Source organism: Peromyscus leucopus, chromosome 15 (assembly GCF_004664715.2).
Source record: "Peromyscus leucopus breed LL Stock chromosome 15, UCI_PerLeu_2.1, whole genome shotgun sequence".
Classification (NCBI taxonomy): Eukaryota; Metazoa; Chordata; class Mammalia; order Rodentia; family Cricetidae; genus Peromyscus; species Peromyscus leucopus.
In genome coordinates, this window is record NC_051076.1 from 9,395,639 (window position 1) to 9,422,852 (window position 27,214).

General features: G+C 44.0%; 1 pseudogene; it reads left to right on the forward strand.

Moving 5' to 3' along the window:
* The first annotated feature begins 12,163 nt into the window (after nt 1–12,163).
* On the forward strand, nt 12,164–25,977 carry LOC114698236 (annotated as a pseudogene).
* The last annotated feature ends 1,237 nt before the right edge of the window (nt 25,978–27,214 follow it).

Here is a 27,214-nt window from a genome sequence, read left to right on the forward strand (position 1 = left end):
GCTTTACCTCCTAAAGGCCCTACAATCTACCAAATAGCACCTCTATCTGGGAATGAGTGTTCAACATGCCAGCCTGTGAGACATTTCATACTCAAAAGGTCATACTGTCCCATCTATTTTCAATTTTCATCTAGTCTCAATTTTTGCTGCCACTCAAATAAACTCCCCCAAAGCTATATCCAAGCCCCTATGATTACACACATGGACCTCATTGCCTGTAGTTATTTCTCTGCTAGCCATCTACCTGCATGTGGCTTTAAACAGTCATACTACTCTTTATATAGCCATCTTCCACATTCAAATCAATTCTCAGTGGACTAGTACACATCCAGATTTCTTAGGCAGAAGGAGTAGCTTTAGTTCAGCTTTGAGCGACTCTGTAGTAAATCACACACAGAAGCCTATGATGAGGTGAAACTGAGTTCACGCAAACCCCCAGATGGAGCTAACAACGTCACTCTAACCACAACCAGATCTAAACGCTTCCCTGATAGATCCAGCATGGGGAGGATGGGCAGGAATGTGAGTTGAGTGTGGAGAAATTTTTGCCATTGCTGCATTGAAGTGCTGGGAAGACTTTCCCTCATAAAACTTTATTTCTGTTTAGACTTTTATTTTCTGGGAAATTGGGAGCTCTTGTTTGTTTGAATTTTTTTTTTTTTTTCCTGGAGTACCCACCATGGGCTTGAGCATAATGTCCTGGAACAAAACATTCCCAGGAGAGACTTGAGTGGAGAGACAGAAGCAAGGTCATTTTTCCAAACAGCCTCAGCAGTTAGCCTGTCTCCAAGTCTTTTCCCAGAAGCCCAAAAGAGGTGATTCAGGTTAAACTGCAGACTCTTGAAATGCAGCCCAGCACCCTGCATGCTCCCCCCTCATTATTAAAATGGACAACTCATTGACTTTTCGGAGGGGGGAGGGGGGAGGGGCTGTAAGGTCAGCTTGAGTGCTCACTACAGGTTGCCTTGGAGCTGTCTCCAGCACAGAGAGATACATTTGAGGTCCTTGACAGACAACTCCCTGGGCATTCTTTGTTTCAGCAGTCCGCGAGTTTTCTTTTTTACTAGCAGAGGAAGAACAATTTGTTGAGGATGAAAAAAATTTAAATTGAAAAATGAGAATGATGTGGTTCTCAAGGACAGGGCCGGCCAGCATCTGTTGAGGCTACGGGCTGAGAGCATCAGCATGCTGCTTGAAGGATCCAAATGCATAAAGGAGGCAATGACTGTGACAGATTCAATAGCTTCATGTAAGCAGGGAACAGTCATGGGGGGCGGGTGGCTTCCAGACAATGGGAACACAGGGCCACGTTCTCATTCTAAGGGTTGAATCCTCCACACAGTTCAGGAATAGGTCTAGGTGGAGCCTCGAAGCTCTGTGTTCTAAAGAAAAATTTTAAACCATCTAAATCTGAAAGTTGTATGGTTAAGTAGAAACACAGTGAAATTCAGTAGCCATCAAATCACCAGCACATGCATGTTTGGTAACTTGGCCTCATTAAGCTTAGGCCCATTTTTAAGGCAACTTATTTTAATTTTTTAATTAATGTTTGTGCTGTAGGCTGGCCTTGAACTCACTACATAGCTGAGGCTGACCTTGAACTCCTGATTCTTCTGCCTTCATTTCTCCAGTGCTGGGATTATAGGCATGCCTGCACCACCACAGGTAGCTAACAAATTTATTCTTCAAAGAACATGTTAATCTATTCAAATGGGCTCGATTCACCCTATGTTATGTCTCTTATAATAATAAAAAGTGTCAGGCCCTGACTGAGGACTGTGAGTGTGGATTATCCTGTTTGACACTCACAACCAGTGAGGTTGGGACTGGTCACCTGCTGTGCAGATTAGAGACAGAGTCCTTTATGTCAGGTCACAGAACCAGAAAGAGCCTAAACTCAGGCAGCAGGACAGCCAAGCTGAAACTTGGCTGTTTCTATAGGAGACATGAGAAAGATACAGGAAAGAAGTCCGTAAGGACTTCTAATGAACACATGAAATGAATCTTAGGGCCTACAACCATTTAATAGTAATCTGAAAATTGTTCAAGCAGTGATACACAAATGATTCTAACCACAAAGGAACATGGAATTTACTCTATGAGTGTCTTTTGATGCACAGAGGAGACTGAGCAGCAGCTTGAACATGACAGTCCTCCTCTCAGAACATTGGGAAATGATGATGTAGTAGATGGGGACATGATTTAACATAGGAAAGTCTTTTATGATCTGAAAATATGTTCACATTCTGAAGTTCTAGATTGGACCCGAGGTGCATGTATTTGGAGAAATTAATGAGTCTTCTTGCCTTCCTCAAGCCATGGAAAATAAGGTAGCTAGACTCCAGGATTTCAGAAAAAAAAAAAAAAAAAACTGAAGATGAAATAAATAATACCCCATATTATTAACTTCTCTATGATTTTGGAAAAGAACATCATGTTTTATTTCCAGTCAATAAACTCATTCAACTTGGAGAACATTGCTATTTCCCAGCTAATGGGCAGGAAGCAAGGATAGACAAGTATGCCGAGAGAGTTTCCTATAATGCATTTGTTGTTTATGTTGAAACTAATTTTATAACTAATGGATACTTACTGGAAATGCAGGGAAATGAAGGGTACTCAGTACCACTACCCAGTTATTGTGAGATTTCTTTTATCATTTTATTAAAAAATAAAACTCTGAAGTAAATATTAGGAAATAAACCTGAGCTATCCACGTTGCAATGAAGACATCTGTTCTCTCCCCACTTGTTGGCTTGAAAGGGCCACTCAACTTCTCAGCTCCACCCCTTCCTCCTTCGTGTATCCTTCTATCTCCCTCCAGGAAACTCTATGATCCACTCCAGCTGACTGTGGACTCTGCCCTCAGAACTAAGGTCCAACTCCACTGGTGGTCCTTGGAGCAATCAACACAATGTCTCCCCCAATGCCAGCAGCATCACTGACTTTTTCAGCACTGTGAACAGAGACTAACTTAGCTCATGGTCTCACAGGGTCTGTGGGCGCTTGGCCTCGCACACTTGGGCAGAACATCATGGTGGCAGGAGCGTGAGACAGGAGACAGCTCTTCACCTCATAGCAGACAAGAAGCAGAGGGAGGAAAACAGGAATGGACTAAGGACAAGATAGCCCCAAAACCTGGCTGGGCCCAGTAACCAATATTTTCCAACGAGGTTCTATCTCCTACAATTTCCAGAACATTCTGCAATAGCTCTTCCAGGTGAAAAATGAAGCCTTTGTGCAGGATGCTTCATAGCCAACCCACAATATCAGATTGGCTGTTGACACTTGCAAAGAGTTGTACTTAACAGACGCCTTGTCCTGTTTTCAATTTGGCCAAGTATAGCAGAGGTGCTCTAGACTTTAAATCCACACCAGGCTCCACCACAAACATTTCTTCACTCCAACACCATCTTCCTGGTCTCAATAGAGAAATGGGAGTCATCTACATTGCTAGTACTAGTGCTTCTTAGGCATGGACTCTGATATTCCAGATCTACTTGCTCTGTAAGTAATGATGACCTTGGATTTCAGCTAATCTGTGTCCACCTCTCTAGTACTCAGATCACAGAAATGGGCTTCAATTGTGCTAGGTAAACACTCTACCAATGGAGGGGTAACCCTAGCCCTACATGATATGTGTGTGTGCTTGTGTATATGTTTGTGTATGTGTGTTTACATGAGATGAGAGCCAGAGCTTTTTTAAAAAGCATATGACATAAATGTCCATATCATAATTAATGGCAGGCATTCCCTATATAGGTGAAACAGTTTCTTAATTTCTTTTTACTTATCTCTATTTACTTATTTATTTATTTATTTATTTATTTATTTATCAAGACAAGATCTCGCTATGTATCTCAGGTTGGCTTTGAACTCATAATCCTCCTGCCTGTGCCTACGGACTACTGGGATTACAGGCAAGCATAACCATACCTGCCTGCCTGCAGCCAAGTCAGAGGAGCAGCAGGTGGTAATTGACTTCAGGAGTTTGGTCCACCAGAATGCAAAGCACTGATGGGTGAATCTCAGAAAGGCAAAGCCCTGAGGGCTTCAGCTCCAGAATGCCTCTTGCTACTGCTGTGCCTTTAAATGTTTGCTGCTGCCATTTTTTTCTCTGGTATCTGGCATGGTGTGAATGAGTGTTGGGGAATCCCCATTGCCTTTAATGTAGTGTGATTATCTCATGGAAATATCCCATTCTAGTGGGCATTTTTACCTGTGGATTATTATGAAGATGATTTCCTCCGAGTACTGTTATTTAAGTAATAATTTTATACAATAATAGTGTTAGTTTAAATAGAATTTTGATGATTAAGGATTTCTAACAAATGTAATAAGATTATGATAGAGGTTAGTGGGAAAATTAATAGAGGTAAAGTCAGGATATAGTGTTGCCTCTACCCCTGATGAAGCAGGGGCTGCAGAGGGTAGAAAATAGGACCCAGGAAGTGTCACACAGTAGAACGTATGAGTCTTATTTGAGAAGCCATATAGACTGTGGCTTAGGTTAATGATTAAGGAAAACGATCGAGTCCCAGGAGTTAGCTCAAGTTCTTTTTGATATTGTGAAATGTGTTCACAGTTTTCAGCATACATCATAGCTTAAACAAAGCTTCAAAAAATTGACTTCATGTAACTAGAAAACAAAGAATTAGATGGTTAGTTAAGATAACCGGACAGGACTCTAAAAAGTGAAAAGTGAAACTAGTAACTTTTTTCTTGCAGTTATAAAAACTACTGCCTATGTAAATGGTTATGGCTGAAAGGATTCTGATCTATGAGAAATCTAAAAGGGAAATGTTTAACTATATGTGGGTCCTTGGGGATAATTTGATTTTTACCTGTAATGTGTAAAATGTTTAATCATGCAAGGGATATGGAAAATGTGATGTTTTTTACTTGTATTCATTGTAATTATTCACTTAAAAGATAGAATGTAACCACATTGTAATTTTTATGTTGCTTAAAAGATTTTTCTGGGGTGTATAAGTTGTAAGGGAGAAAATAAAGGCACACAGAAGGAAAACAGCAGGAATGATGTAGAAGGAAAGGAGAAGGAAGTCTTCAGGAAACAACAGAAGGGAAACACCCGGATAGAAGAACAGAATGGAAAAGGAACAGAGTAGAACAAACAATAGGAAGAAGAATAAAATGAAAAACTAAGCCTTGGCCCTCAAAAAAGTCCAAGTGTGCCTGTTTGTCTGTCCAGCAGTTTGCCTACTCTACATCTCCTCTTCCGTTTCTCTGACCTGTTGAAGGCTTGCCATTTATCAGCACTCTAGGTGAGATCCTGACTTGTTGGAGGTGTGTGTGTGTGTGTGTGTGTGTGTGTGTGTGTGTGTGTGTGTGTGTGTTTCCCTTTTTCAACAGCCCCCGAGAATTAAGTTTTACTCCCTCAGATAGAAAAGCCAGTTGAGTGATTAGTCCTCCTACTCCATGGCTCCTCTTCAATTCCTGAGCTTCGGAGGGCTGCTCTGTACAGCAAGCAACATACCATGTGACTTGTGGGGAACCCAGTTTCTCAGACACACATGCACACACACACACACACAGAGAGAGAGAGAGAGAGAGAGAGAGAGAGAGAGAGAGAGAGAGAGAGAGAGAGTCACATACCTAGGGGAGGAGGGATAAGAGAAACTCATTTAAAATGTTAGAAATCTTCCAGAGCTGACCAGCTAACTATAAGCCAATAGACTGTCCTGTAGCCGTAGCTACCACAAACTTCACTGGTATTGTTTATGAGGTGAAAGAAAAGGAAAGATAAGACACTTACTATCTGACTCACCGTTCTGTGTCCATTTTTTTCATTGTTTACATCTGGATTATACATTTTGGGAGTCAGAGGAAACCTCTGATCCCCATCCATAAGAAATGTGGAGCCACACACATAAGGGAATGCAATCTGAATTGGAGGGAGTCTGGTCTTTCATGTAAGTCTGAATGTAGAAAATCTTGGGCTGATACCTCATGTGGCCAGCTCTAGGGCATATCTGTTTCAAGTTTATTCATGCTACCTGTGTGTTATTCTATAAAGGGATGCTAACTCAGGCTTAATTGAGGTGCTTACTGAGACCAGCTTGGTTAGAAAACCATTGATTTCACCAGCAACCCTTCTTATGCTCCATGTTCATGCCACAAAGAACATACCAAGTTATGTTTTCAGATTTGATATCAAACTGTAAGACATCCAGATATGGTCCAGATTCTCACACTAGGTTATATAATTCTGAGCAAGCAAGTTAACATTTCTGAGTCACTTACCTCATTGTAAAGTGGAGAAAATGAAGATAACAATGTCCCCCTCCTTCTCATCACAAGAATTTGTTGAAGGTACAGAAGTAGACACATCAGTTTGTGTCTATTCACAGAAGCATAAAACCCTGTAGATATTTTAAACATGGAGGCTTTCACGCATCTAATTTGATTTTATGGAGTCATATAGGACTGTCCAGCTTCATCCTGTGAATGGGGTCCAGTACAAAATCATAAACTGACTTAAAGCATTGAGACTTTGTATTCTTCTTGTGATTTGATTTGTGGTTCTTGAATGTGAACTTTTTAGAGGATGGCCTTATGTCGTAACCTGCGATGCTGGATCTTTTACACCTTGCTTTCCATGAAGGATAAACTAGTGTGTCAGACTCTAGGGGTTGGTGTGTTTGACAGCCCTATAGACTGACTATTCAGGCATTGATGGTCCAGCATTAGTATCAACCCAAACTCAAAACAAACTGGGAACCATTTCTAAAGATACTGTGGATATTAGTAGATGTTGCCACTCCCCTCCAGGATGACTCAGGGTTTCTTCTAGAATTTTCCTATTCCAGCATGTCAGAAATTCTACAGAGCAGCCCAATCTGTGATAGACACTTGGATCACTGTCATAAAACTCCACTCTGTGTGTCACTCCACTTGGTGATTTTACAGGTTATTTGGTGACTTGATAAGTACAGCGTGCTGAAATTGGGGTGGTGTTTACTTCAAAATCCCCGGGGGTAGCATAAAGCAGTTGCAACAACTGGCTTACTCGGGACAAGATACCCCCAAACATCAGCCCCTAGGACTGTCAACAACCCACACCCTTGAATTTTTGTGATCTCATACACGTGGCTTCCTAAGAATGTTTCTCAAACTTCTGTAGACTTGTCAAACTTCCATAATATTGTGTAAAAAGGAAGGTTGAGCTCTACCAAGTTTCTAGTTCGGTAGGTTTTACATGTATGTAGCTGAGGCTGGGGGATTTAAAAATTGTTTGAGTTCCATACATTTATCTAATGGACTTAAGTCATTTTCACCCCCATCCCTGCCTTGTCCCCTCCATCTCCCTATGGAGTCCTTGTTCTCAATATGTCATCTGCCTCCTACTTCCATGCCATCTTTTTGTGTGTGGACCCCTGTTTTTAAAGAGTCTGGTTCTTGTCTGGGTGAGGAGGCAACAAATGGTAACTAGACCATTGGAGAAAGGTGACCCTTCTTCCCTCAGCAACCATTCACCCAGCTGCCAGTAGCCCTCACAGAGTGCCAGGGCCTCACAGGAGGCTCCCCTAGACTGCATGGATTTTTGTGCAGGTCTTTGCAGACAACTGCTGCTGCATTGGGTTCACAAGCACATTGGTCATATCATGTTTGGGTGACATTTTTAATTGTACATCTCCCTATTTTCAACTCTTACATTCTCTCCAGGTCCTCTTGTGCAATCTTCCATGAGGCTTAAAGATGGACACAGCTGCCCAGTTCAGGGCTGAGCACCCACTGTCTTATGCTTGGCACTTGGGCCTGTTCCAGGCTTCTGCATTAGTAGCTACCTGTCAATCTGAAGCAGTCCTGCTGAAGGCCGAATGCAGCACTGGTCTACTGTAAACAGGAGGACTTTAAAGGAAGTTTGACAACATGACCATTTAGTGGAACATGGCCTATTCTCTACTGACCAGGGGCCTTGGCCAGGTTTACAGAACCGGGTATTGAGCTTCCATCTGTGGAACAGGCCTCAAGTGTTCCCAGATATCAATGTCATTTGTCTAGGGACCATACTTTGCAAATGAATGCTTTATGAGGCATGCCTAACCTGTTGACATTGTGAAATGCTGTAACCATCTGTGAAGTTCAGAAACCATGCAATGGGATCAGGTTACAAAAAATAAATCACAAACACACATGTACATGTACACACCACACACACACATACACACACACACACACAATGCTATAATGTTATAATGTTTAGGCTAAGTTAAGATTTTGTGTTGGGTCTCATTCATAGCTGTCCTTAGCCACATGTGACCCATAGGCCACAGGTTAGATGTACCTGGTACTTACAGACACTGAGGGGACAAAAAACTCTGCTGCTGGGAAAGCAGTGTTGATGCTGTCATCAGAGTGCACTGGTAGGTTGACCTCATCCTGGATTGTGTTTGTAACAGGAATTTTCACCTGATTACATTTACTAAACTCACCTCCTCGTCATCCTTTCCTCACAGGTATGACAGCAACTAGATAGTGGTGAACATCAGATGCCTGCATCTCTCTAGGTCTTGGCAATGAAATTAATCTCTGATTTGCAGATCAAAGTGCCAAGCATAAGACAGTGGGTGCTCAGATGAGATGTTAGCTTACATTTCCATCTAGCGAATTCCTAAGAGCGACCACTTAGTCTTAGGTATAGTAGAGACCCCAGACCCACAGTACCCATGTCAGAATTCTGCCTATTGCCAGAAAGTTTATTTCAACTATGTGTCAGAGAGCTATAAATACAACAGTAACCTGGGACCCTGCAGGATGATCTGACTGTACACTGTGAATATGTATTACTCTCATTGGTTAATAAAAAAGCTGACAGGCTGATAGCTGAGCAGGAAGTTAGGCAGGAAAGCCAAACTGAAAATGCTGGGAAGGAGAAGGGCAGAGTCAGGAGTCACCAGCCAGAGGCAGAGGAAACAGGAAACAAACGTGCCATGCTAATAAAGGTACTGCCACACATGGCATAGCATAAATAAGGGATATGGGTTAACTTAAAATGTAAGAGCTGGTTAGTAATAAGCCTGAGCTATCAGCCGAGCATTTATAATTCATATTCAGTCCCTGAGTTGGTTATTTGGGACTGGGCAATCAGGACAGGAGACATCTGATTACACTGGGACCCTGTGAGAGACCAGGGGTCATCCAGATCCAGGAAAGAGAGGTTCTAGGTACATTCATGTACGTATATAAGCACTTAACTTCCTTCTGCTTCCTCTCCCTTTGTGAGTTTTTCTTCCCACTGGAGAAACTATTTGGCTGAGAGGGAGGGGTGTTCTGTGATGGGACCCAATCAGCATCCCTTTCTTTGGATTACTCAGTCTCTGATCTCACTGTGTGTATTTCTTTCAGTGAAATTTACCTGAGGGTTGGGGCCTTGCTTTGCTTGCATTTTTATTCTTTCGATCTGCAGAGAAAATGAATCTTTTCCTGCACCCCTAGACAGCCTCACCCTGATGGAGCCACCCGCCAGGGTGATGTAATCCCATCAGCATTCTGTGGTGATTTGGGTAAGATTGGCCCCCATAGCCTCATATATTTGAATGCTTAGTTACCAGGGAATGAAACTGCTTGATGGGATTATGATTAGAAGGTGTGGCCTTGTTGAAGTTTGTCACTGAGGATGGGCTTTGATTTGAGGTTTCAAAAGCAGAGACCAGGCCCATTCTGACTCTGCCTGCAAATCAAAATATAGCTCTCAACTTCTCCAGCACCACACCTGCCGCCACGCCCCCTGCCATGCTAATCATGGGCTAAATCTCTGAAACTGTAAGCCAGCCCCTAATTAAGTGTTTTCTTTGTCTAGGTCAAGTGTCTCTTCACAGCAATAGAGTAGTGACTAAGACATTCTGTGAGCACTTAGCTGGATCAGGATGGCATCTGAGATTATCAGCTGTACAAAGCCAAGGAGTCACAACCTCTAAGTAACACCTGCAGATGCCATCTCTCCTCCAGCCATTCTGCTAGATGAATTCAGGTCCTTGCGGGAGGGTTTGCAGAATCCACTCTGGCTGTATCCGAGAGACATGCAAGGCTATCCATCTTTGCCTTTGTTCCAAAGGGCCTTGGTCTGTATGCTGTGTACCTCATACTAAAAATTAAGAGAACATGAATACATGTCAGTGTTTTCTCCCCAGCTCTAAACATTTACTGTTATATAGTAAACTGCCAATATATTTTATATGTAAGAACTTGGTAAAAAAAAAAAAAATTAGGTCTCAAAATCTCCATCACTGAAATTGACTGTCATTCTATCCCCATTTCCAAATGTTCCTAGTACTAAGTATTCTGCTGACCTCTGCTCCAGCCACTGGGTCCCATCACCCAAATTAGCAGGACTCCTCACTGTGTTTGGTCTTTGTGGGATACCCATATAGAAGCTGTTCCCACAGTTCTCTAGTTTGTTGTTGTTGTTATTATTTGTTTTTTGTTTTGTTTTCCCTAAAATGATCAGGCAAAATGTTACTCTTAGAGTAGGCTAGATTCTAGCAAAGACAGTGGGTTACTCAGGGAAAGAATGATCTAGAGGCACATGGATTCTGTGATAACTGAAGCAGGGTAGGCCAGAATCTTTAGACAAGAGGGAGGAACTTCTGTAAACAAAGGACCTTGAGGAGATTATAGGGACTTTTATGCACTCATTTGAATCTGTTCAAATGTCTCCAGTGTCATTTCAGTTCCCAGGTTCTCCCTTGAGACCCACCAATGACCCTGGGTTGTACCTACAGTACCTAATAAAACACTTTGGTTACACTGCAGCCCTATGACACACAAAGTAGCTTCCTTCCAGCCCAGCAGCATGGCTCTCTGGTTGCCTAAGCACAACCCCAGAGCCCAACATTCTATCAACTTCTTATTTTCTCTCTTTAACTCTCCAGACAGGCAAGCAGCCACAGCAGCATTGCTAAGAGTCTTCACAATAATCACTTTCAACCTGGTTACAATGGATAGTTTCCCCTCCCTGAACTCTCACATATGAGAGATGATTTATCCCCAGGCCACAAGCCTGGATTTCTAATGTCTTGCTTTTCCATGACTGGGGCCTCCTCTTGTTCAAGTGCAGTCTGGTCTAGACAAACCTCAGACTACAAACACTCCAGTCTGTTGTCCAGGGTTCTGTTTGGGGTCAGCTGTTAGCTCTAGACTAGCGAGCAGAGAGAGTTCGCTTTAGATTTATGGGACAGAAAAGACTGAGCGTCTGGAGGTGGTTAGAAGTGAGGTTCAGGAGCTGAGAGAGCCAAGTGGTAAGGGAGGAGCTTGAATTCTGGGAGGCCACTGTGGACTCTGACCAGAGTCTGCCATGATCTGCAGAAGTACTGATGCACTAGTGTTGAAGATGTAAGGCCACAGCTGGACGGGCACTCAGGGGCCTGCACCTCCACTAGGCAGCCATGCTCAGGGCTCACAACTGCCAGCTAAGTACCAGCACAAATAAGAAAAACATCCCCCTTCTTTCCACTGTCCTCTTTCCCACTTAATCCGCTAGTTACTTTTCCCATTGTTTTTCACACACACACACACACACACACACACACACACACACACACACACCTGACAAAAAGAAACTTAAGGCAGTAAGTATGTATTTTTGCTCACATTCAGGGCAATTCAATCAGTCACAGTGGGTTGGCCATAGCAGTAGGAGAGGGAGATGACTGGTCACATTGTGTTCACCATGGGGACTAGGTTGTAGACTAGAAGCCAGGACTGGTCTTAAAACTTCAAGGCCTGGCCTCAGTGACCCACCCCCTCCAGCAAGGCTCCACTGTCTCAAAGTTCAACGACCTCCCAAGCAGCGCCACCAGGTGGGGACCAAGTGTACAAACACTTGAGCCTGTGGGAACATTCCTGTTCAGACCTTAATACCCACAAACCTTTTGTAAGATCCAGTGGAAGCCACCTTGCAGCAGAATCTTGGAAATATAGCCCGATAGTTAGCTGGAATCCACTGCATTCCCTGACTCACGGGCAGTTTGCACTTGGAAGTGGGGAGGTTCAGCAGCAGACAGAGGCCACCAAAGAGGAACTGTGTTTATGTACGCTGCCTCAGCTCTCCTCCACATCAGGTCATGATTGGCAGGCTGTAGAAGTGCCTTCCTTCAGCTCTGATACCTTCCTTCACCTGGGGAAAGGTGGGAGCAACGGCATGGGAAGAACAGAGTTGCCTGGGCTGTGTGGAAGCATAAAATCCCTGGGTGTTTTCAAGCGATGGAATTTTAAAGGCATCTTATACATGAGTAATGAAGGTATTCCTTGTCAGCTTCATAGGGCACGGCCTTCGCAGGGCACGGCCTTCGCAGGGCTCAACCTTTGCAGGGCACGGCCTTCGCAGGGCATCTTTGGGGTGAGTGTTTCTTGAGACACTGAAGCATACTCTTGTGGAGTTTTCCAACAAATAATTGAAACAAATGAAAACTACCAGCTAACATCTTTTTAATTTATTAGGGAATAACTAATATGATCAGTATACAAATTTTATATAGCTTGGTAATCCTTTGCAACTCAGAAAAGATCATAGTATATTCTAAGTTTGTTTTTTAATTATTATTATTATTTTATTTTATAATTAATTTAATTTTACATATCAGCCATGGATTCCCCTGTCCTCCCTCCTCCCACCCCCCAGCCTTCCCCCCCAACCCACCCCCCATTCCCACCTCCTCCAAGGCAAGGTCTCCCCTGGGGATTCAGCTCAGCCTGGTAGCTTCAGTTGAGGCAGGTCCAGTCCCCTCCTCCCTACACCAAGTCTCAGTATAGGCCCTAGGTTCCAAACAGCCAGCTCATACACTAAGGACAGGTCCCGGTCCTACTGCCTAGGGGCCTCCTAAATAATTCAAGCTAATCAACTGTCTCACTTATCCAGAGGACCTGATCCAGTTCCATGGGGGCTCCTCAGCTATTGGTTCATAGTTCATGTGTTTCCACTAGTTTGGCTATTTGTCCCTGTGCTTTTTCCAATCATGGTCTCAATATTTCTTGCTCATATAATCCCTCCTCTCTCTTGCCAATTAGACTCCTGCAGCTCCCCCTGGGGCTTGGCTGTGGATCTCTGCATCTGCTTCCATCAATCACTGGATGAGACAGTTAGGATGTTTGGCCATCTGATCACCAGAGTAGGTCAGCTCAGGCTTTCTCTCGACCATTTCCAGTAGTCTATTGTGGGGGTATCTTTGTGAATTTCTGGGGACCTCTCTAGCACTTTGCTTCTTCCTATTCCCATGGGGTCTTCATTTATCATAGTATCTCTTTCCTTGTTCTCCCACCCTGTTCCTGATCCAGCTGAGACCACCCACTCCCCTAAGCTCTCTTTCCCCCAACCCTTGCCCTCCACTATCCCCCCCCCCACATCCAGTTTGCTCATGTAGATAGATCTCATCCATTTCTCTGTCGTTGGGTGATTCCTGTGTCTTTCTCAGGGTCCTCTTTACTAGGTAGCCTCCCTGGAGTTGTGAGTTGCAGTCTGGTTATCATTTGCTTTACATCTAGTATCCACTTATGAGTGAGTACATACCATGTTTGTCTTTCTGAGTCTGGGTTACCTCACTCAGGATGATATTTTCTAGTTCCATCCATTTGCCTGCAAACCTCACAATGTCTGCAAATAGATTCATATCTGTTACCATGCACAAAACTTAAGTCCAAGTGGATCAAAGACCTCAACATAAATCTAGTTACTCTGAACCTGATAGAAGAGAAAGTAGGAAGTAGTCTTGAACACATTGGCACCGGAGATCACTTCCTAAATATAACACCAGTATCACAGACACTGAGAGAAACAATTAATCAATGGGACCTCTTGAAACTGAGAAGCTTTTGTAGGGCAAAGGACACGGTCAACAAGACAAAATGACAGAATGGGAAAAGATCTTCACCAACCACACGTCTGACAGAGGCCTGATATCCAGAATATATAAAGGACTCAAGAAATTAGACATCAAAATAACCAACAGTCCAATTTAAAAAAAATGGGCTATAGAGCTAAACAGAGAATTCTCAACAGAAGCTCAAATGGCTGAAAGACATATAGGGAATTACTCAACATCTTTAATCATCAGGGAAATGCAAATCAAAATGACTCTGAGATACCATTTTACACCCATCAGAATGGCTAAGATCAAAAACACTGAGGACTGCTTATGCTGGAGAGGATGTGGAGCAAGGGGAACACTCCTACACTATTTTAAGTTTTATTTATTTTTATTTTATATATGAGTGTTTTGTCTGTACATGCACTGTGTGCATGCAGCGCCCATAGAGACCACAAGAGGGTCTGGAATTGGAGTTAGTTGTGAGCTGCCATCTGGGTGCTGGGAACCAAACTCAAGTCCTCTCTCTGTAAGAGCAGCAAGCGCTGTTACCACTGAGCGTCTCTCTAGCCCCTAATAACATTTTTAATGTAATTGATACATGAATAAGTGCATATTTATGGAGTGCCAAGTGGCATTTCAGTACATACACGCATTACCTAAAGTTCAAATCAGGGTGAATATGTCCAGTTCCTCAAATAAAGTGTAAGTTTGGTTGGTTTAACACATAAAATTTAGGTGGGATTTCACATCTCCTAATTAATTTGGCTATCCACAGTGTCTGAGAAAAACTATGTCATGTTTTTATGCCTGGAGATGTATAAAACCTTCAGTGATCACACAATATAAAATTCTTTCCTTTATAGGCATAAAATATGACTTACTGTGCCACAGTTCACAATATAAGTAATTCTATGGTTTGAATAGAAATCATAGGTTTCTGATTCAGAATTGGCAAAATTTGTGCTTAGTTAGACTTTGGAGATGTAAAAGTATGTCCAGTCTGTATTAGAAGCATGTTCTTTTCTGATCAGACAGCATCAAGCAGACACATGTTCTTCACTATGACATCATGTGGAACAGAATTCACCCCAAAAAAGGGAAAGAAGGAAAGATAGAAAGATCAAATTCGATACACAACATTTAAAAAACAAAAGGATTCACATAAAGTCGCCAAGTCTTAGTCCAGAGGTTCTTCTCCCTGTCCCCATTTGTGTTACATTTTGTAAATGCCCCCTTCTTCATCACAAATATTAAGTGCTACTTGTAACTGGCACCATTATAAACATTTGTGCTGTGTTATTAAACAGAACTGACATGTTTTCTCATACTGTGTCCTTGAGCATTTATGTTGGGGCTGGGATGGGAGGGAACAGGGAGCACATGATTCATGGTAAGGAAATTGAACCGTTCCATGCTATACTTGAAAGTTACAAGAAATGGGTGGGGTTCAGCAAGGGAAACCGATTAGAAGTGTTAGATATCCCACTTCACAATTTTAACTGGTTTAAGTAGTTCACAGAGGAAACCAGAAGAGAAATATTTTGTTAATATTTTAGCCCACTGGAAGTGACAGTGTTGCATCCAAGCTTGAAGACATGAGAAACTGGCTGGAGATGGGGAGTTTCACAGCAGCAGACACCAGTGTCAGAAAAGAGCATTCTAAAACCAAACCAAGTGTACACCCTCGAAACTATTCGGGGGAGGATTTGTGTCATCTAAGAGGAACAGGAGAAAAGAAAACCTGGAGCTAAAACTAGTGAAAGAGGAAAGATCCAGGGGGAGGGCTGGGGGAGGGCAGGGGGAAGGCCAGGGGGAGGCCAGGGGGAGGGCCAGGGGGAGGGCCAGGGGGAGGCGGGGGGAGGCCAGGGGGAAGGCCAGGGGAAGGCCAGGGTGTAGATGTAACCGTCTTATTAAATAAGAAACACAGAGCCAATACAGAGATGAAAGCCAAGATGTCAGAGCAATAGCTAAGAGCTAAAAACCTTACCCTTAACTGCCGCTGCTGTCCTACCGCTCCTCAAGAGACCTACTTCCTGTGTGTTTGTGCTTTTTATTGACTTTCTATTCTGCCTTCTCATTGGTTGTAAACCTAACCACATGACCTCCTCGTCACTGCCTGTCTGTACAGACCTCCAGGTCTTCTATGGTTGGTATTGAGATTAAAGGCATGTGTCTCCATGCTGGCTGTATCCTTAAACACACAGAGATCCGCCTAGCTCTGCCTCCCAAGAGCTGGGATTAAAGGCGTGCACCACCACTGCCCAGCTTCTGCTATGGCTTGCTATTAGCTCTGACCCCCAGGCAACTTTATATATTAACATACAAATAAAATCACATTTCAGTACAATTAAAATATCACCATAGCCAAGGGAAGGGGGGCAGGGAAGGGGGGGCAGGAGGGAGGGAGAGAGGGGAGAAAGGGGGGGAGGAGGGAAGGGAGTAAGGGCCAGGGGAACCAGATGAGGTTCTGTGAACAGCAAACCTCAGGGAGGGTAACCAGGAAAAAAAAAGAGAGGCGATGTGTGTGATGGCTAACCCTCGCTGCCATCTTGACTGATCCACACTCTGGGGGGTCTGTGAGGGCCTTTCCAGAGAGGTTTGACCAGTGAAGGAAGACCTTTCTACACAGTGGAGCCACAGACTGAAGAAAAAGGAGAAAAAGAGAAAGTGGTCTGACCATCCAAATTCACCCGCATCTGCTCCCTGACTGCAGACACCCTGTGACCAGCTGCCTTGTGCCCCCACCACCGTGGATAGAGCCACTGTCACTGCCAGGGCTCGGCTGTCATGCTGGAGGGTACCCTCAAACTGTGAGCCCGAATGAGCCCTTCTTTAAGTTATCACTGGAATAACTTAAAACAGTGATTGATACAGCCACTGTCTCCAAAAGAGGGGTAAGCATTCTTCATCCCTGGGCTGGCCGTTAAAAAAGCCAAAAATGCCAGTTTCCATGAAGTGAACCGACTTCTTGAAATAAACAAAATCCAAATGAACCTCATGGAGCACTGCTTCCTATATACCAATTAAAGAAACTGAGTCACCAGGCCTGGTGGCTCACACCCTTAATCCCAGCACTGAAGAGACAGAGGCAGATGGATCTCTGTGTGTTTGCAGCCAGCCTGCTCTACAGAGTAAGTTCAAGGACAGCCGGGGCTGTAGAGCAGGGGAAGAAAAAAGAAAAAAGAAAAAGGAAGAAAGAGAAATTGAGTCAGTTGTCAATATCCTTCCTAAGCAGAAAACAGCAACTCTGCCTCTTGCTCAGATCAATCTCCCTGAACATGTGAAGAAGAGACAGGGCTCCTCTCTACAACCTGCTTCAGAAAATAGGGGCAAAGAGAGCGCTCCTAAGGTCATTCAGTGGTGCAGGACTTGCCCTTACTATGAGTCCTGTTAGTGACTTGACTTGGCACTCTCCCCACGGAGATTTTAATTGGGACACTTAGAGTAAGTCTACAGTAGTGTGACACCCCTTCTCTGTGGCACTTTTGTAACTTTGGATCCCCTCATCCATTTGCAAAAACAACTGGACAAAATGCTTTGAGTTGAAGGTCAGGGATGTGTGGAGAATCTTGACTGTCCCAGGACAGAGCTGATGAAATTACTTTTGCTGGTTTAAGATGGTTAAAGAAACTTGAAGATCTTGTGTGCCTGATGGCATTGGAGGTGTCTAGTCTTCTCCTCACCAGGCCTAGCTCTAAGGACCTCTTGCTGTGGCCCTCCATACTTCCCACACTACCTCTGGATACTCTGTGAACTTCCTGCGTGTGGTCTGTCAGCCCTTCCACAGTTTGCTCTTTCTGGGCTCCCCTCCTGTTAGCCCTGGTCCTTCTCTCTCTCCGGACCCCTGCTACCACCCACAGTTCTGGCAAACACAGCACCATCCAGATGTGTTAATCTCCTCATATCAAGCATCCAGACATCTGGAGGCCAAATAATGGACTGCATTTTCCACCTGAGAGTTTGCCTATGATTCAAACAGTCTTTGTGTTGTTGGGACAAGCTCTGGGAACCATCATTTTATCTATAAAGAAGACTAAAACAGACAAGAAGGTGAAGGGATCCAGGGTGGGTCAAAAGTTCACTCTGAGCTGAACTTGAAGTCAGGTTGAGATAAGAAACATGTGCACAGACCCATCTGTGTCTTGAGATGCCTTTTGTTTAGAAATACACTCTGGGAGGGGTGAAGTCATGATTTCCTTTGTAATATGCTTGCATTCAAGAGGTAGAAGTTTCCTCTCACACGGCCATTAGTCACATGCTTTGGGAAAAGAAGAAATGTGGATAGAATGAAGCACAGTAGAATGCCACGTACTTGGATAACCAGGGGAAATATCCATTCTGAATATAGGCCATGGGTCACGTCCATTGGACTTTTCCAATGATGCCACATCCATCTCTGAGAATGGAAATTATATTTCAGACAGCATAGGATCTAGACATTGCAAATTAGATATTCATAAACTTAAAACCGATAATCCAAAGATGTGTATACGAGCTTTCTGATCCAGGATTTATGACCATCAGATCAATTTAATCCTTTAGAACTTGTTAGGTGTCACAGAAATAATGTAGCCAAAAATTTTTATGCCTATTCTCCCTCCAAAAATCAGTGCACCCACATGCAGACATGGAGCTCAGGAAATATTGAAGCAAATTCTTGATCTAAAGCACAAAAGAAATGTCTGCCATTGTGGTCTCCCTGGTACTGAGGATGCAGGAGTTGTGTCTGATTAATCTCCAAAGGTTTCAAATTTTAATGTTAGGGTGCTCTGTGCTTTGCCCATAAATACGGATATTTTAGTCAAAAGATTGCATTCAGTTTTCCTATGGGAACCATTCTTATTCTCTGTGCAACTTAAATTTTTAGATGAGTTTGTTGAACATCAACTGCAGAGAAAGGAGCCAGGCATCTTGGCACAATGCCTATAATCTCAGAATTCAGGAGACGGAGGCAGGATGGTTGTGAATTTGGGACTGAGCAAAGGCAAGTGTGAGAGGAAGTGAGACTGGGACAAGGAGGTTCATGATAGGTTGGTGAGCTTGTGAACGTCCTGGAGGTGTTGAGTTCTATTGTTCCATCAGGGTGCCGATTGGAAAATATCTTCTGAGAGATTCTAAGTTCTCTGTAGACAGACTTGTGTATTAAATGTCTGAGATCAACACAAGGGATGTGTTTGCAAGCAGAGCTTCTCAGATGGGTGTCCTCTCTAACTTCAGAGCAGCCATTACTGTAAGATAATCAACATTTTCTTGCTTTATGTAGGTAGATCCTTCTACTGTGATGTGGGCTGTAAATGTTCCCCAGGATATGTGTTACAGGCTCAGTTCCCAGCAGGACCCCACTGGGAGGGGTGGGTCTTTGGCTGACCCGGAGGGCTTGAGATCATTGAGGGAGGGGTGTGCCCGTGGCAGAGATGGTGGGCTGCAGCCTCTTCTGTCTTTTTCCCTCTGGCCTTAAAGTGAGCAGTTGGCTTCACAGTGTGACCCCACCACAGTGGGCTACCTATCCGCAAGCCGGAAAGCAACAAGTTCATGTGTCAAGAATAGAATCCTGCAGAGGTATGAACCAAGATAACATTCTGCTTTTTATAAATTATCTTAAAAAATTGTGATTGCAACAGAAAGGTAACCAACACACCTGCTCTAAGTTTATTTTAGACTTACACTCATGAAAAAAACTGACTACAAGCTAGTCCCCAAACATTGTGTGTGTGTGTGTGTGTGTGTGTGTGTGTGTGTGTGTGTGTGTGTGTCTAAAGTGAGAATACTGACAAACCTCTTTTCAAACCTGAGTCAGTGAGTCATTATTATGGCCTCCTTGTGCTGGGGGGGGGGCAGCGGTAGAGTCCTCAGCTTTGTGGAGTTCTGCTCTGTTTTTACTATTTTTTATTGTTATGAAAGAAACACAAGTTAAATGCACCCTTTCAGACAGATTCCATGTGTGAATTATGGTCTCGTTAACTGCCTTCTCATTGCCATACTACATCACTAGAACTTTCTCAGAGGGTGTGAAAGCTCCATGTTCTTCATTGTCTCACCCACCCAACCCCTGGCAGCCACAGTCCAACTTCCTGTTTCTATGAACGAGCTTGTGGTTTCCCACATAAAGTAGACATAACTCTCTCCGTGACTTTGGGCCTTAACAGTCGGTATTAGGGACTTGTGCTGTGCCTTTGGGGCTCCAGCTGAGGTGGCTATCGGAGCCTGATCTCCTGATTGTGGTTTTTGCTATTGTGACATTGATGTCCTACACTTACAAGTGCCATGTGGCTTGTGGTTTTGATTGTGCTGGTTTGATCCAGTCATGAGAGTTGTCTCCACAACAGGAGACTGCTGTGTCTCCAGTGCTCTGGCAGGTTGCATCAGGGAAGCCTTCCTCTACAGACATGCTGATGTCCCCTTGGTAGCTCTGTGGTTGTGGTCTGACTAGCATTGGTCACTAGTGGCATCAGCCTTCTAGCATTCAGCTGCCAAAGACGTTGCTGTCAAGAGGTGTGGAGAGGCTCTGGGCCCTTTCCCAGCTCACTAGCCCACTTCCACTCTTGGGGGTGCCTTTTCCATTCGTTTTAAATATTAAAAAGCTTTTTAGTTGTATCTTGTGCATTATATCTTTCTGTGTGTGTATGTCTATGTACATGTGCATATGAATCCTGCAGAGGCCAGAAGACGTTGTCAGATCCTCTGGAGGGGAATCACAAGCTGTCATGAGCTGCCATGGGTGCTGGGAACAGACCTGGGGTCCTCCAGGAGTGCAGCAGCTGCTGCTCTGCGTCTCCCAGCCAAGTCCTTTCTTCCTAAGCTCGCTGTTTCTATTCTGTGCCTGACTTAACATGCAGGAATCGTTCTCTATCTATCTTCTTGGTGGCTGTCAGGGTTTTCACCTAACCTGGCTTTTTTCTTTTAAACTCACCTTCTGGTTTGTTAAGGAGGGGCAGGCAATAAGAAGGTGCCATTAAAGCTGCAACAGGTCACTCCAAAACCCAGTAATTCTTGGGGTCCTTCAAAGTCCCCATCTCCTGATGGCAGTGACAGGAGCTACTGTGCACACAATCAGTTCAACCATTTTATTCTAGGAACTTTTTGTGGAGCCACAGAGTAATGAGCATGTTTCTGAATTTGCAATGTGTCTTCCTTCCTTCCTTCCTTCCTTCCTTCCTTCCTTCCTTCCTTCCTTCCTTCCTTCCTCCTTCCTCTCTCTCTCCTTCCTTCTCTTCCTCTCTCTCTCTCTCTCTCTATCTATCTATCTATCTATCTAATTTTTATCTAGTCTTTCATTACTATCTATCTATCTTATTTATTTTTTTTTTTTTTTTTTTTATATCTATCTCTCCCTCCACCCCTCCCTCTCTCTCTCTCTTTCAATTTTTATTTCTCCAACCAGCCCTTGGCTGAGGCATTGACTGGGAGGTTCATAGCCTATTTTAAACAGGCTCCTGTTCATGGCTTTGCCCTCCACCCTGGTTTATGAGCCACTTTTGGCTCTAACTAACAATAAGGAGAGTTGGAAACTCAGTCACTCATTTTGATGTTGATCCATCCAAGTAATCCTCAATTACTGCAGACATATATCAAACTAGTGTCTTAGTATTTATCCGTTATAACTATGGACCAGATCAACAGCATCTCATTGTACTCACAACTCACAACATTTTAAAAGCCAATGAAACTAAAACTGTAAAAAAATAACCTCTCACACAAAGTTGCAAATTTATGTATATGTAAATAAAGCAAAATGATGTATTACTTTAAAATAACAAGCTAAATACACACTTTGATGTGATAATAGTGGATATCTTAAGATAAAGTGTTATCTCAGTTATTTTTTAAGATTTGAGTTTTTTTAGGTTTATTTTCAGCCAGGCATAGTGGACACATGCCTTTAATCCTAGCACTTGGGAGGCAGAGGCAGGTGGATCTCAGTGAGTTTGAGGGTAGCCTGGTCTACACAGTGAGTTCCAGGACAGCCAGAGCTTTACAGTGAGGTCCTATCTTGAAAAAAAATATTTTATTTTTAAATTTTGTGTGTAGAATGTGAGTTCTACATGTGTGTAGACATGCCAGTGCAAGAACCCACACAGTCTAGAAGGGGGTACCAGGCGTTCAGGAACTGATGGTTCAGGCAGTTGTGAGCCTCCTGATGTGGGTCCTGGGAACTAAACTTAGATCTTCTGGAAGAACAGTACTTGCTCTGAACCTCTGAGCCATCTCTCTAGTCCCTATTTCAGTTATTTTTAGTGTACGCTTAAAGGCAAAAAATTGATTGTATGTACATATGTATGTATGTGTGTATGTGTATGTATACACATACATACATACACACATACGTGATGCCAAGTGTTTTGTGTAAAACATTTTGAGCTTCACCCAAAAGTTCAGATTCTTTGCTTACAAGTTGACTGTGGGTGATCAAGTGTACCATGATCTAAACAGGTCCTCAGCTCCGATGAGCTGAGCCACCTCACGAGCCTCAACAACATTCAGTACCCACAAAAATGCAGGTCTCCAATGCACACCACACAGAGACCCTGCACACCCGAGTCCCCGTTCTTCCTCTTGCTTGGTGCCGCTCCTTCCCCTTCTTGTCCCAAAGAGCCTTCTTCCTTAGTAGAAGAGGGATGGACTCCCAGAAGAGCCTTCTGCTCTCCATTCTTACCATGCCTAGCACTGGCTTCACCCCTTTCTTCCTTCCTCCTCCTTCCCTCCCTTCCTCCTCCTCACCCCCACTCCTTCCTCCTCCTTTTCTTTCCTGTTGCAGAGGTAACAGAATCCTTGCTTCTCATCTGCCGGTAGTTTTCACCTCCTGCCTCCTGAGAGAACTTCCTTCCATTAATTCTCCACTGCTTTCCCTAAATCTCCAGCATCTCTAACTTCTTCCTGTTCCAGATGTAGTCTGCCCTCAGTGTCCCTGGAGGACTGGTTCCGTACCCCGCTACACACACAGTGACACCCAATCTGTGGGTGCTGTGGACCCTCCAGTAACACAGATTAGGGTGATCTCTGAACATCCTCCCGGATACCAATCGCCCCTGCTCATTTAAGACCATTTTGATCTGAGCTTGCTTGGCTGAATCCTAGCATGCAGAGCCTGCCAAACTAGGTGACTTTCAGTGCTCCTTGTGTGTGTGTGTGTGTGTGTGTGTGTGTGTGTGTGTGTGTGTGTGTGTGTGTTCAGGTTCTCTTGATGCTCCTGTTTCCCCGTGCACAGCATCTTCATGCTATGGTAGCATGAACTGTGTGTGTGGATGCCCTGTGTTTACAGGGGTTCTCCCTGGCTGTGCAGTCTGGCTCCACCTCACCTGCTGTTTAATGTTCCTGCAACAGACCTTCACTCATTTGAGACCGCGTTCCCAGTCCACAACACATGACGCTGACATTAGCGGCAGGGAGGAGGCCTGTGGTGCCGCAAGCAAGCTTGCCTTAAACCTCCACTGTGTGTGCTACGTTGCCTTTAAGAGAGCAGGAGGGAACTGAGCGGACCTCGAGGCTCTCCGGCTGAACAGGAGCCTTAGAATTAGAGAGAAACTTTTACCCTCCACTTCAGTTACGATTTTCTTGATGAAGGTGAAGCTTGTGGGGGGTATCTGGCTACAGCAATCGATCTGGGAAAACAATTTTCCATTTTTATTACTCTTCCCTCCATGTGACCTGTGAAATACCTGTGAAAGAACTTGGAAGGAGCCGGAGTTTGCTGTGGGGCTTCAAGGTTTCAGTCTGTGGTGGGCTGGTTCTATCACTTTGGGTCCAGGCTCCGACTTGTCACCAATGGTGGAGATAGTGTATGGGGATGGGGGGTGAGGAAGCTGTTCACTTCAAGGCCCTACAGCAGGCAGGAAGCGGAGAGAGAGGAAGGGGTCATCTTTAGAAGTGTGCCTTGCTAACTTCTGCCTGCTCATTTCTGCTCCTAAGGTTTCCAGCGCCTTCCAAAACAGCGCCACCTTGCTGGGGATGGAGTGTTCAGCAGTATGCACCATTTCCCATTTAAACCGCCACAACCCTGTAACTGGCTGTGTTTCTTCCTGGGGGATAGGGGAAGGGGAAGGTACTCATGACGGGATTCTATGTATTCACAGTATTCTACCTGGATGTCTGCTTTGCAATATCACTAGTATGCATTATTTTAACATACGTGTAGAAATCTATATGTACACTACAACAAAAAGCTTGATTTATTCCTTTATTTATTAATGGAAAGAACATTAGGACAGCATAGTATTAAGAAGTCTTGGTGCCAGTGCATTCTCCGAAGTGGCTGCTAAGTTGACATTTGATCTGTGTGGTAATTTGACACGCTCTGTCCTACGGCTTAGATGTTAGGAGTCACACTGAAAAAGTAGGCAAGCATAAATCTGGAGATTAGGTCAGGCTGCTCCGGGGTTTCACAGCACAGCATGTGAGGAGGTCGGAGATTTCATTTCTGTAGCCTGCTTTTCATTGGCAGCATCGGGTCTTAATGCCTTTAAGTCACTGGAGTAGAGCCTCAAGGAGAAAGGCAGGCTAGACCCCGAAGACAGCTGTGAGCAGGTAAGGCTGCTAGAAACCCCGCCAGGTTTAATGGGATTGGGACTTTGGCCTGAAGGACTCAGGGTGTCCAGAGACAGGTAGGAGGATAATGGCAGCAGATTTTTTTTTATTCCTAATCCAACTATGGCGTTCTGTAGCCACTTCTCTCCTAAACTCGCTCAACCCCCGCCCCATCCCCTTCCCATTTAGCTCCACAGAACACTCACAAATCCCCACCTCAGAATGAGTTAGGTAGATGCCCATCTGAACAGTAGCAGGTGCTGCGCTAGCGAGCAGAGCTTGCATGAGAAGGAGGCCATCTGGTCCTCTGGGTCACTGTGACACAGCCCAGAGACGAGAACATGCCGTGACACCAACCCAAACTGATGGCCAACCGGTAAACTACGGTGGACAAAACACATCTTCAGGTTGAGTTGTAATTGCTGTGTCTTCCTGTAGGCGTGCAAAAGGAAGTGAATGCTACGTATGACAGGAATCTGAAAAGTAAGCAATTTGTGTACTAAGAAAGAGCAACCAGATGGCTCCCTTTAAGGTTGGCAAAGTTTTTGTGTTACATTAAATATTGGTGTTTTTTTCCCTCTGATGAATATGCTGATTAAATATATTTAATAGTGAGCTTGCTTGTGACTTGGAAAACTGAATCTGTGGGCCTGAGCTGGATCCTTTGGTCTTCTTGGACCTGGGCAACAGGCTCATCGCTAGCCAGAGCAAGTGGGAGAAACACGTTGGAGAGAAGCCTTTGACCTCTTGTGTTGAGCCCCCTGGGACATAAATGCTGAGAAAACATTCCTTCTGTGAGATGTTGGTGACTCGCATCCTGCTTCTGGTAACTACAGACTGCTGTCACACACTTTTCTTACACTCTCCAGTCTCCACCCCTCTATGCTCTCCTTCCTTAGCCTTCACCTTTAAGGGGACATTTAAAGGTGGAAAACCCACTTTAAAAGTCAATCCTTCCAACTCTAACAGTCCCGAGCTTCATACTTCATCAGGTAACAAGGCTCTAACAACTGAAATTCCACTACTAGGAAGGGGCTGAAGTCATCTGTGACCAAGCTCAAGTCAAACTCAGCGAGGGATGCTTTCATCCGTACAGTACGTGAGGACTTCTCACTGGCAAGGAGTGATCCAGGAAACCAAAGGCAGTGGAGACAGTAGGAAATTGGCTGGGGAATGTTGTTTCCTGTGGAAATCGATAGTTTACTGCATATGACCCTAGTAGAAGACGTCAAAGCCATGCTCACTGCACTAAACAAAGAGGTCTGCCTGCTGTTGTTGACAAGTGGTAACAGACAGACACAGGAGAAGAGAGATGCTTTCCCTGTCCGTCTTTGATGATGTTGTTGTAGGGGGAGGGCAGAGGGAGGAGAAGCTGGCACCTTCCACATCTTAGGCTGTTTAGTCTCCTTAGAGTGCAGCCAGGGAACCCTGTGATTGTTGCTGACACATTAGAAACTGATGTACTAGGAGACCTCAATGCAGGACTGACAGCCACAGTCTGGGTAAATAGGAGTGGAGGTGCTCCTGATGTCACCCCATGCCTCACTCTATGATTTCCTCTGTGCTGGAATTCCCTGTTCTCTTGCAAAGTGTAGATTGCACAGTCAGAATGTCAGTGCAGAACACATAGAAGGCTACAACGATGAATTCGGAGCCAGTTTACAGGGTGATAACCAAGGGAAGTGAAGGAATTCTGCATTGTAGCTAGAGTTTTCCTGCCTTGCCCACAGTCAGGACAAATCTTTGTCACCCTCCAGTCCCACAGCCACTCAGACCCAACCAAGTAAACACAGAGACTTATATTGCATACAAACTGTATGGCCGTGGCAGGCTTCTTGCTAACTGTTCTTATAGCTTAAATTAATCCATTTCTATAAATCTATACCTTGCCACGTGGCTTGTGGCTTACCGGTGTCTTCACATACTGCTGGTCATGGCGGCGGCTGGCAGTGTCTCTGCCTCAGTCTTCTGCTTCCCAGTATTCTCCTCTCTCCTTGTCCCACCTACTTCCTGCCTGGCCACTCGCCAACCAGTGTTTTATTTATTGACCAATCAGAGCAACAGATTTGACATACAGACCGTCCCACAGCACTGCATGATTGCTTCAGTTCTAAAAACAATGTGAGTGAGGGTTTCAGAGCCATGCTGTGAAGGTCTCCCCAACCCTGCTGCTGAGGATGACTGTGGGCTTGTGTCTGTATCTGAAATCTAGGTTTCAGTTGTGGAGTCCAGAAAACTTGAAGAGAAGAAGGATTGCTTACATATGTACATTTATAGCTTAAAAATAGATATTTGTTTAAAAAATAGATATTCTAAAATAGAGTTCAAAGCAATTGAATCTGGTTGATATGAAATAAGTACTAAATCATACAATGCAAGATTTTTGATAGTGAAATTTTGTATATTTTAGTGAATACATTTAATGAATAGATGGAGGCTTTCCTCTGTCCTGCCCCATCCCGCAGTCATTTCCAAATGATCACTCAGAGGCTTTTATTAATTATAAATGTTTGGCCAATGGCTCAGGCTTATTACTAGTTAGCTCTTACATTTAGATTAATCCGTATTTCTTAACTATGCTTTGCCACATGATTTGTGGATTGTTACCTCATTTTGCATGTCTTGCTTTCTCAGTGGCTGGCTGGCATCTTCCCCGACTCTGCCCCTCCACTTCCCAGAATTCTCCTAGTCTGGCTCTCACACTCAATCTCTTCCTGCCCAGCTATCAGCCAATCAGCTTTGTTAATAACAATGAGTATAATCCACATCATATGTTTTTGTTAAAAATATCTTACCTACTGTTGATTTGTGTATTACTTTCAGTTATCAAATTTCTCTGTAATTTTTTGAAGGGCTGAATTTTCTCT